This window comes from Ptychodera flava, chromosome 19 (assembly GCF_041260155.1).
Source record: "Ptychodera flava strain L36383 chromosome 19, AS_Pfla_20210202, whole genome shotgun sequence".
Lineage (NCBI taxonomy): Eukaryota > Metazoa > Hemichordata > Enteropneusta > Ptychoderidae > Ptychodera > Ptychodera flava.
The window spans coordinates 32,142,015-32,152,012 of record NC_091946.1 but is presented as its reverse complement, the minus strand read 5'-3'; the positions used below and the strand labels follow the sequence as shown (position 1 = coordinate 32,152,012).

At 37.5% G+C, this 9,998-nt stretch overlaps 1 long non-coding RNA gene across 1 annotated transcript; it reads right to left on the bottom strand.

Moving 5' to 3' along the window:
* Nucleotides 1-2,511: 2,511 nt before the first annotated feature.
* Nucleotides 2,512-9,434, bottom strand: LOC139118291 (uncharacterized). The gene is made up of 3 exons (XR_011548665.1): nucleotides 8,562-9,434; nucleotides 3,412-3,564; nucleotides 2,512-3,130 (listed from the first exon to the last, which is right to left on the bottom strand). It is a non-coding gene; the product is annotated as an uncharacterized lncRNA (long non-coding RNA).
* Nucleotides 9,435-9,998: the final 564 nt, after the last annotated feature.

Sequence of the window (9,998 nt, the reverse complement as noted above, 5' to 3'; positions counted from 1 at the left end):
CGTGATGAATTTGATAAAACCCCCTCTAACACAGAAATTCTGACTGACCCCCTTAGAGAAGTTCAATATTAATACATGTAATTGTAAAATTTACAAAAACAAAGCAATAGTCAAGACCTTTCAAATCCTGATGTACCCTGCTAGAACATTATTAGTCAGCTCATGACGGTTGAAAAAAGGTGAAACCAACAAAATGAATTCAATTCAAAGTCACAACAAAATGTAGATATAAAAGCTCACGCTATGACTAGTATTCAACCATGGGTATCATGACAGGGTCTTTATTTATTTTATTTATTTATTTATTTATTTATTTATTTATTTATTTATTTATTTATTTATTTATTTATTTATTTATTTATTTATTTTTTTATTTATTTATTATTTGTTTATTTATTTATTTATTTATTTATTTATTTATTAAAATTTAACCGACGTAAACTAAAAAGAGAGGTGCAAAACACCTATATAAAGTTCACTCCCCCCCCTTAAAACACTTCACAACGAGCAAAAGGAAAAGCTGACGTAAAATATACAATAGTTTAAATTTAAAAGAAACAGTGAAAAACATTTAAAAAAACAACCGAATTTAAAAAATCTAAATTTATTTTACCGAAGCAGTGGATTGTCCATGTACAAGTGTTCTGAGGATCAAATAAACTATGAAATTTGCTTAAATACCTTTTTTTATTGTCCGCGCGGTCCAATCAAAGCCTTGATGTAATGTTCTCAATGCCTGGGTAAAATATTCCATAAATTGGCTATGCTATTAAAAAGAGGTGACGGAAAGAAAGAGTATTAAAACGATTTAATTGTAATGTAGTTGAATCAGCACGTAGACGGGTGTGAATGTTAGAAGATGAATACTCAACAAACTAGTGTACGTTCACAGTATATAATCCAGTAATACATTTATGAAAAAAACACAAGGTCAAGCACCTCTCTGCAAAATGACATTAGGGTGAAAGTTGACAGAAACCAATCTCTGTTTATAATCAACACCAGTAGGATAATGGAGCATATATCTAGTCGCCGCTTTCTGGATTCTTTCTTATTTAACTAGAACAGCACGAAAACAATTTCCCAATTAACGAAAACCACACGTTTTTGAAATATTTCCACTTAAATAACTGGTTATAATATTCAGTTCTGCTTTACTTGATAATTTCACCATAAATTTCTGATTTGATCAAAAGTGGTTGAACTTTCTTGATAGTTTAAGATATTTTTATGGAAATAATTAAATTTAATATATAATATATCCTTAATATGATTTTCCATGGAAATATGTGCAAATATGCAAGCAAAAGGCATTTTGTTATTTTTCAAGTCAAATTACACACCCACCCTTGCAAGAAATTTTCTGCAACTCTGAGCCATGTCCGTTGCAAGAAATTTCTTGCATGGGCATAGGGTACAGGGGACAGTCCCCTGGGGTGGGGAGGAAGGTGTTTTTTGTGCAACGGTTTACCTTATTTTATTAATTTTGACTGTGATATTTCAAATAAAGAGTTCAACTCACACCGTCTGACTGCTTTATTATTACCGACAAGTCCTTATCTCCTCTCCAACTTGTGTATACACCACTGTAATTGCTCCAAAAACATTGCCAACTTGCTTTCGACTCCAAACTGTCTGACTGTGTTTCCAATACCTACAATTCCTTATCTCCTCTTCAACCAGTGCACATACCACTCTAATTGCTGCGCAAACATTGCCAACTTGTTAATGACTGAGCGTATCAGCGGATTAGCTTATTAAGTCAACACCACAGCCGTCCCACACGTAGTGAAATATTTTAATGCGTGTGGGACGGCTGTGGTGTTGACTCAATCACTTAATCCGCTGATACCGACAGCGGATTAGCAAGTTGGCAATGTTTTCGGAGCAATTACAGAGGTGTATACACAAGTTGGAGAGGAGATAAGGACTTGTCGGTAATAATAAAGCAGTCAGACGGTGTAGAGTTGAACTCTTTATTTGAAATATCATAGTCAAAATTAATAAAATCAAATAAGGTAAACCGTTGCACAAAAAACACCTTCCTCCCCACCCAAGGGGACTGTCCCCTGAACCCTGTGGCATGGGTGGGTGTGTCCATTGCAAGAAATTTCTTGCAAAGAACAAATGTCACATTGTGATTTTTTCGTTGTGAATTTTTCTGTGATTGAGTACTGATATCAACATTTCTTTGAAATTTTTGAATTTTAATTTTAAACAAATTAGTGATCAGTTTTACATTTGTAATTTGGAAAAATGTTTACACCATTGATCAGTGTTGATTTTTTTCACCATACTTGAAAGTATGGGATTTCTTGCCAAATGCTTTAAAATCAATGTTTTCCTCATAAATATCATCAATGGAATATGCAAAGGCAACTAAAGCAAAAATTACTTCTCCAAATCTGAACATCTTCATAATTTAACTGATATTTTTACTTTTTTTAAATGAAAATTCATGAAATTTCAGGTTTTCGGCTAAAGGGAAATCGTTTTCGTGCTGTTCTAGATTCAGTTTAGAATGTGCCGTCCAAACAACACTCCCATACTCCATGTAGCTACGAATTAGTAAACAATAAACAGCTCTGATAGTGTTTGTGTCACACTCATAACCACAAGTACGCTTTACCATACCAAGTAATCTATTAGACTTCACGCAAATGTGATATGGCTGTTCCAGTCTATGTAAGATCAACACCTAGAACATCTAGAGCCCCAGCAAGTGATAGAACAGAAAAGAATTGTAGTAATATGAGTCCGAATCTCTATCTTCGAGTCGCGTTCTACCTTAAGATTAAAAAATTGCTTCGTTCCATTCAAAGAAAAATACATTCAGTTTTTTGAATGAATAGCCTCGTCATATTCGAACACATGCACATCCCGTTGGCGTTGGCCAGCAGCTTTAGGTCCATCTTGAAAAAATCTAACCCGATTTTCCCCAGCTTAAATGCAGAACATCAACTCAAAAAAGAGGTACACCATATTCGGGCTCCAGGTAAAGGTAGTAGACGATTAACGAAGCGACGTTCATGACGATGCCACAAAGTACGGAAGCTACCGTTAATTTTCGAGCCGACGCAGATGAGGCCTCTGCTTGTTGTCGATTTCCATTCTTAGTAGCGTTCTTAACCTATTGATAAAATGGGTATATTGAAAGGAAATATTTGAATACATTCAATACAAATATATTTGCTTCCCATATTTGATAGATTCTTTTACAACTCACGTAATACCAGTACAGTATTGAAAGTCGTCTGGTTGAACGTTTAATGTACATTACCACTTTGCTCATGTCAGATTTTTTAAAGTTACTTCTGGGGCAAGTCTTTGTTTTGTGTTGATATTTTTGTTTGTCTAACATCATTATTGTTTCTGGATTTTCATCAGATTGAAAACAGATGTTGTTCTTACTTCTGATGCCTTAATCATTGCGGCCAGTCCAAGGAGCCAACAGCAACACAGACACGCCAACACTGCAGGAATCATCCAAGTGTTCGGCGGATTTTCCATCTGCTGATCTCCATACCTAATTTGAAGGTGGATGTCGTTTGGCTCTGGTGCAGTCTGTGGGGAAACAAAAAGAAGAAAAGAGAAAATTGTTTAGCCATTTAGACAAACACTATGTTGAATTTGGTGCGCCCTCAGGTTAGTGCCGACCAGTTGACTATGATGTGTTGTCCTGCCATGATGATGCTGATGATAACTCAGTTTATAAGGCGGGTAAATAGACTGAAATATGACAGGGCCAACTTCTGACATCGATACACAGATCATGTTGAAAGATACTGAATGAATGGGTGACCATGCATATATTCGACCCTGTTGTAGACACGATACATGAAACCATCTTGAAAATGAATTAATGGTCATGACCATTAATTCATTTTTGCAATGGTTTCATTTAATTTGTCTAGTACTGGGGTCGAATATATGCATTGTACTATGACAATGTACTATGACATACATATGCATGTCAATTTTTGTCACGATACGTTCTAAAATGGTCATGTGGCGGCCATTGTTTTGCAATTTTTTCATATTTTGAGCAATTCTGATTTTTCAAACTTGGCACAGGGACATTGTACCATGACATACATATGCACGTCAAATTTTATCACAATATTATAAATGGCTTCTTTCCAAAAACTGCAGGGACCAATCAACAGGCATTTTTTTTTGTAATGCATGCCCTTAGCCTGAAACATCTTGCCAATAAAATCGTGAGTGGTCATATGACCTTGGCTGCCATGATGGATTTTCAAAACAATTCATTAATATTTCAACATTTTTCTTCTCCAGAACCGTCAGTTACTGTGTTCTGTACAATGTTATATTACCATTGTCTACAAAATGCGTAAACCTTTTGGAGTCCATATCATTTGCATAACAATACACTGTGGTAGCTCGAACTTTTCAATGGATGGTGAGATGATAAAATTAGGTGTGTGTTGCTTTTTTCAGATTTGCAAAAAAATGGTTTGAAATTGGCAGCAGCAAGTAAACTTATATTTCAGTGCTGAATATTTCCTTTTGAATGATATGTGGCACATGTTGTATATGGAAAGTTTCCATTCAACATTACTTCATTGAAAGCAGCTTTTGTGCATTTTACACTTTCTTTTGCAGGTGAAGAGGCGATCAGCTGTGAATTAAAAATAAATAAAATTAAAATAAGCAGTGTCTTTGTCCATTATTCATAGTATTTACAGTTATTTCTTATTTCTTAAAAAATAATTTCTGTACTATTGTAACTTTCGTTCTCGTCTCTGTGTAAGTGTGAGTTGGGGAGGTGGGTGTGTGCATTTATTTTATTGTTTTGATATTCTCTTTTTGGAGGATGTGCTAAGGCTCGGAGTCTGATTTTTTGCTTACTCAAGACACAGCCACAAGTCCTCCATACTGATGGTCCTGAAGATAACATTCATTTTGTAGCCTGTACAGCAAGATGCGGTATTGGAAAAACACCAGTCCGCTTTTTTCTCACAGGGCTAATACTATAACCCTATCCAATTTGGGCAGACTACAGTGAAGCATACCTGATTTCAACAGATCCAAGGCTAACCTGGCTGAACTCAAAAATTATCATACAATAAAATATGCCCCATGTTGTGGTACATTCTTGATAGCTGCCAAACAATAGCATATCAAAGGCCTGTCAAGGCGACTTGGCCACTTACCCTTTCCTGGGCCCCGCCTGAGCCTTATGCACACACCTAATTGTAGACTTCCTATCAATGTTAAAGAAGTGTTTTTTGGTGGATGTATGTAACTATGGGACCAACATGCTTTCTTGTATTGAAGTATGTTTCAACTATTGGATTTATGCACTTTCAATGTATTACAGTGACAGAATTTATATTTTGCGGGGACTATGTCATTGACAATCACTTGTCCTTGGCATTTGGAGTATTTGGCTTTCTGTTTTCAGTCCTTACTCAGATGACAAGACTTCAGAAAACCAAAACATACACCTTGGTTTCTCAGGACTTAACATATCATCTTGACCAGATGCAATTATCGTTTGCATCTTTTGAAGGGGTAATCGCTATTTTGGCAGTACAGGCACGGTCTCTGTTGAGCCTTGTGTTGTTTGAAGGTCGAAGTGTTGGTCTTCTTGCTCCCTTGGTTTGTCTCCTTATGTGCTCATAACACTGGTGGCAAAAGATTGTTCCCTTTGTCTGTGCCTTTCTTCTTTTTCACTGGATTGTCGAGAATAGCCATGGCCTGTCTGCTGTATAGTCCAGGCATGAAAGTCTACTTGCTTTGGACTTCACTGTATGTATCGACGAGGTCTTCAAACTTTATTCTCCTCTTGGCTCTGCATATCTTCGGTGTGCGTTTGCTCCAAGAATCTTGATAAAGTAAGAAGGCTTCTTGGCGATCCACTCCATATTTTCCGAATGTTCTAGTGTTTATATTGCTGTCTTACATCGATTCAAGAAGATTAACAACTTATCTAGTGAGGCAACGTTGTCTGACTTGATGGAGGCCAGTCTAAAAGCTTTCTCAGGTAAGCGTTGGCTTTCTTTTGTGGATCGCCATGGCGCTCTTCCAGCTCCTGCATGGCACCTTGATATGCTTCACTTGCTTCACTTGCATCTATACCTGCATACGCTTGAACTATTGTCATCTTTTGCAATCGGTACAAGTTTGGTTTCAAACTCATCTGTGAATGATCTGTATTCCATGATGTTACAATCAAACTTCTTGATCACTGTAGACATTTTCTTTATTGCTCTGATCATTGCCCACTGCGCAGAGATGTCTTGCTCAAGCTAATACTGCTACTTGTGTTTTAAATTCTAGAAGCACGTGCTGACTGCATCTTCTAAACCATCAGACTCACTGTCACTCTCCCTTTATATTGCAGGAGTTTTGATCTTATAGACTCGTACTTATGGTGTGGTCTTCCGCGGTGTTGTTCTGGACACAATGAATTTGTCCTACGGTGATCTTAATATTGATGGCGATGGCATCCCCGAGTCCATCACCAAAATACCTATTCAGGGACCTGGCTCTGGTATCAGCTACTGCAATCTTCGTGTCATGCTCATGTTGTTCCTCGTTGAGTCGGAGCTCATGCTTTGCACGCTCCATTTCTTGCCTTTCTCTCTCTTCCTGGAGTTGAAGCTTATACTTAGAACGCTCAATTTCTCGCTTCTTGTTAAGCTGGCTGGCATTTGCCAACAATTCAGCCTCTTTTCATCTTTATTTTGGTAATCGAGAATGCAGCTGCCATGGTTGACAGTAATTGCATCGATTACACTGAGGGCACAATTTGTTCTCTTAAAAAAGATTATGTATATATCTCGTAGTTATTGCTGTTTTTTATTGATGGCCGCCAAACCATTTGACCTATCCACATGCCTTTCGCAAACTGGAAAGTACTAAAGCTAAGGAAGATTTGAGCCAAGTTTCAGTTAAAATGATGCATTTGTTCCAGAGAAAAGGATTTTTGAACATTATTCGCTGGTTATCATAGGTTTTTTGCGAAAACCAATATGGCCGCCAAACCACGTGACAGATCCATATACCTTTTGCAAACTTGATAGTACTCACACAAGTAATGATATCAGTAAAATTTCTGTTAAATGATGTTTTGGATCTGGAGTTTAAAATTTTTGTAGATTAACTGGATTTCACAAAAAGTCCAATATGGCCGCCAAACCACGTGACCGATCCAAAAGCCTTTCACAAAATGATAGTAATCAGAGTAGTGATGACATGAGCAAATTTTCAGTTCAAACGGTGTGTTGGTTCTAGAGTTTAAGATTTTTATGCAGTTAATTCGAATTTACAAAAATCCAATATGGCGACCTAACTACATGACCAATCCAAGTGCCTTTTGCCAACTTGATAGTACTCCCTTATGTTATGACATGTGTAAAATCCCAATTCAAATGGTGCAGGAGTTTAAGATTTTTAAAAATTAAATTAGTATTTTTGAAATCAAGTAAGGCGGCCGAGGTCACGTGGCCGCAAAAGATTTTATTTGCAAACTTTAAGAACAGAGGACATGCTTGCTACACACCTAACTTCAAATTGACCAGACCCTCATGTTACCAGGGATAACCACTTTTAGACACAAGACCTCTAATTAATTTCCCATAGGCCACCAAAGAAGCGTTGAGCTCAATTTTTCTATATTTAAACATTCAGCAGCACGAATCCTCTTAACAGGTGGTAGGTCAATGTCAGCCTGACTACTGATGGATTTATTTCGTGGGCAAGTCCATGGGAATTTCGAGATAGTGATGAAAATAGCGCCCTCAGTGGTGTTTGACAAAACTCAGGCTTATTGTTCTGATTTCTATGGGCCTTAGAACTTTACGTATTACCACAGAATGCTCATCCATTATTCACAACAGTCTGCATTTTGAGTCAGACAGAAAAATATCTTTACAAAAATGCTTCACCTTAAAGTTCAAACTAAACAAACATCTATGCAGGTATCAAAAATTCAAGGTCTGCACTATTTTTCTTCCGAACTATCTTCGTCCGGAAGTGAATTAGTGCTCTTGTGTGCCTTTAGGTTTTCATAAAATCCTATATGGCCGCCGGATCATGTGACTAATTAAAATGCAAGGTTTGGATGCATCACCTCTTATTGGCCATGATCACTGTTTGAAGTTTCCAAAGTGTACACGGAGCAGTTTTTCAGATCTAAGCTGGCAAAGAATTGACGGAAAAAGAAAAAAGAAGAAGAAAAACCACAACGACATCAACAGAGGCCTAACCGTGCCGATAGGCTAGGGCCCCTAATAAGGAGGAACCCCAATGAAACAAATAGGGCCAAGCCGATTTGCTGGAGCCCCTTAATAGTCTTTTCAGCGTCTACACTGGCATGCAACGTGTTCTCTACATGTTCTTTTCGTGTTACCGTGAATTTGAATATCATTGTAAATAAAGTTCCTTGTCGAGGCGATTCTAGCCACAAAAGGTATGGCCTCATGGTCCTAGCCTTATTATCGACATTTTATCGGATTTCATTCGAGACACAGCGAGTTTCCCAAGTCATTAAACGAGAAAAACTCACAGACTGCTAGCTCTAAGCTCATTACCTGGGTAACGGGTGTCAAAGGACTGAAGGGTGGGCTGTCGTTCTGTCACAGGCTGACCACCTTCTAAAACAGGCTCTGTTGGTGATAAAACACAGAAAACTGGTTTCTACTTGCTACATAATATAACTTGAAGGTAAGCGTACATGCGTGACGCAGTTCACGCGTTTTATCATCTTATTGTTAGACACAATAAAGAAGTTGAAAAGAGTTGTCCCGGTTCAAGGGTGCGTTGAACTAAGTAACTTTCGCTCCTGTAAATGAAGAAACAAGAAAAGAGAGAATTATATTCCTATCACCCCTGATGCCATGGGTGGTTTAATTACTAGGCTGGCCTACCTTTGTTTTGAGACATGTTAAAATCAAACTATTCGGGATCTAAACCAAATACGTCTGATTTTTACGGCTGCGCGCGTATGTGTTTCCCCTTTCCTGTATACTGCCAGTGTGGTAGTGTTTATTGATAAAAACCTATGACGTGATTTGGGTCGAATGTAGATGGGATCACGTGACTTCGGGTCATTTATTTCGGTTTGAATAAAGAGCAGAAGTACTTCATCGGGAAACCTCAGCCATCTGTCCTCTACTCCCCCTTCACTCTCCCCGTCTAAGGGAACATAAAAGCTGCAGACCGTCCCCCTCCCCACTTCATGTATAAAGAATGTTCTATTGCCCTATCCATGCCTGCACATTTTTGTCTTAAAGGACAAAATCGGCCATTTTTCATGATTTTTGTTTGATACGAGATACTACTTATATTGTTTGACATGTTGAAAGATACGGAATGAATGGGTGAAGTCACGGAAATTACAAGAAAATTCGATTTAGTGGAGCGGCGTAGGATTTAGTGTCCTACGATGAGTAACGAGCGGCGTAGGTCATATATGGGGTATTTAGCTACATATATTATGGCATTCAAAGTTAAGACGTTTTCAGACTGTTCTTAAATCGAATAGACTATCTTATTCTTTACAAATAGTAGTGAACGACTATGCTCGTCGATGTCCTCTTATATGACAGCCCACCTTTCAGTGACAGCTCGGATCGTAACCCGTAAGTCCGATACAAGGAGTTACAGTCCTTTATTGCAACTTGAACGTGTTTATTGAAAAGGGGATGTCAAACATTCACATAACATGTTGAGTCTCTTTCAGGGCAGGAAGTGAAACAAGTGCTTCGAACTAGTTTCTCACAACATTCAATTATTCAAGTAATAAAACTGCTGAAAATTCTATAAATTAATTTGTCAGTGGTTGGAGAAAACTCTTCAACAGATTTATTGATCAAAAGACATTTATGATGGTTTTTAAACAATTGGAATGCAGCTCACATTAAAAATGGATTTCTATCGAAAATCTAAGAAATCGAGTCTTGCAGTTTGGTGGGTAAGAGTGGAAAATAAGTCAATGATCTAATGTTAAAACAAACAAAAACAGAAAA